This window comes from Palaemon carinicauda, chromosome 1 (assembly GCF_036898095.1).
Source record: "Palaemon carinicauda isolate YSFRI2023 chromosome 1, ASM3689809v2, whole genome shotgun sequence".
Taxonomy (NCBI): Eukaryota; Metazoa; Arthropoda; class Malacostraca; order Decapoda; family Palaemonidae; genus Palaemon; species Palaemon carinicauda.
In genome coordinates, this window is record NC_090725.1 from 90,996,262 (window position 1) to 90,998,304 (window position 2,043).

Below are 2,043 nucleotides of genomic sequence, written 5' to 3' on the forward strand. Positions count from 1 at the left end.
AATCTGAGCATAATATGTATCTTAAAAGATATTGAGGGTACTCGATAATAGTATCTCTTGAATACCAGCTTATATTTTATTTATTCTTTTAAACTGTGTATTAGTTTATTCCAATGCTGCTTTGTCATTTAGTAATGTATCCTGCCATGTGAATCTGTTTTGAACGAATGTAAAGTTATTGAATGACCCAGAAAAAGAAAATTGAGATTAAAACTTGTCCAGAACTTTCGAAAGCAAGTTTTGTTTACGAATGCTAACCCCCTGAAGGATATGTCCTTCAAATATAATTGTATACCGACGTAATTATCAGATTCCATCTTAAAAAAGGGTTCGTTTTATCCACAAGTTGCCCCCTGTGAGGTTTGAACTCACGACCCCTGGTTTACGAGACCAGTGCTCTACCACTGAGCTAAGGAGGCGTGTGCGAGATGCTTCTCAACCTTTCTAGAAAATTTGTCAGTAGACCTTCTTTAGTTATTGATATTGGAAAAGGTATGGTATTTCAATTTGATCTTCCTAAGAATTATTTCAGTGTTGGTTTCTTTGCTACTTATTTGTATTCGATTTTCCTGATTTTTTTTTTAGTCATTACCCTCTTTGAGCGGTTATTTTACTAACTCGCGTCTATTGCTTCTTGCGTTTGTGAGAGCTCCACCAATATCATTTAGCGTAGCTAACACCTCAACCTGGATATATAGAAAGGCTAAGGGAATTACGTATAATGCATTCAAAATACTGTGGTGTGTCAGAGTGTATATATGATTTAGAGCAACCTAAGACACTATTGCTGTAAGGGAAAATTATCCTGCATTTTTACAGCATTTACTTTATCAAATAATATTTGTTTTCCTTGCCAGGGCTTTTTGAGATTGGTGCAAAATACTGAAGTTGTTCTTAATTTGTGGCGCATTTATTCATGCTTTGCTGGTTATATTCAACTTTATTATTAAACTTTAAATGAACTTGGGTCTTCAGGCTCGAACCCGGGTACACATTCAGGAAGTATATTGTTAAGGTCATTCATTACTGAGCTGTGATAAATTTATTGGACTTTCTGGTTTATCTTTATCCTCCAAATTCTGGTGAAGTTTTGTAGAAACTTCATTTAAAGGTAGGGCCAAGTTCTTAAATTTCTTAGATCCAGATACGGACATGGGTAGGTTGAGAAGATACTATGGAGCATTGGAATACAGATTTTTTTATCCCTTTTCATTCATTTTTCTTAGTGTAGTCTCCTGCAAAGATAAAACTATCACAAATAATGCTTGGGCCTTTAGCATCTAGCATTTCCTATTAGGGTTGTAAATTAGCAAGTAATGATAATAATAATTGTGTTATTTATTTCTTGTGTGTTCTTTGCTAAAGCCTAACAAGTACTCAATGCATTTCATGACCATTAAAAAGTCATCTGTTTTGAAGTTCATATTAGGGTTTGCATATAACTTGGAATGAAAAAAAAAAAGTTACATGTGAATAAAAAAGAATATAAGTTTTTTTCCAAGTGATGAGTAATTTAGATTTTTCCTTTGGTTGCGAAATAGTACATGTTAAGCATGTCAAAGCTACACAGTTCATGGCTGATATAAAATTAATGCATATATATATATATATATATATATATATATGTGTGTGTGTGTGTGTATTAATATTATATATATACTGTACGTATATTATATATACTGTATTGTATATATTAGTTCGTCAATCCTTCGTCTTCTCTTCCTTCCTCTGCTAGTTTTCTAATCTCTAGGGACCCATTCTGTTATTCTTAATATCCATCTATTATCTGTCATTCTCATTATATGTCCTACCAATGTCCATTTCTTTCTCTTAGTTTGCTCCCGTATCCCTGTTGCTATTTTTCTGTCTCTTAGTTTTATTCCCATCATTATTCTTTCCATAGCTCTTTGAGTTTTAACTAGCTTATGTTCTAAGGCTTTAGTAAGGCTCCAAGTTTCTGGTGTATAAGTTAATACTGGTAAGACCATCACATTAAATACTTTTCTTTTTAGAGAAAGTGTCATTTTACTTTTCATAATCTCA

The 2,043-nt window shown here is 32.8% G+C and overlaps 1 non-coding gene across 1 annotated transcript; it reads right to left on the reverse strand.

Moving 5' to 3' along the window:
• Nucleotides 1–347: 347 nt before the first annotated feature.
• Nucleotides 348–419, reverse strand: TRNAT-CGU (transfer RNA threonine (anticodon CGU)). Its single transcript has one exon. It is a non-coding gene; the product is annotated as a tRNA-Thr (tRNA).
• Between the last annotated feature and the right edge of the window lie 1,624 nt (nt 420–2,043).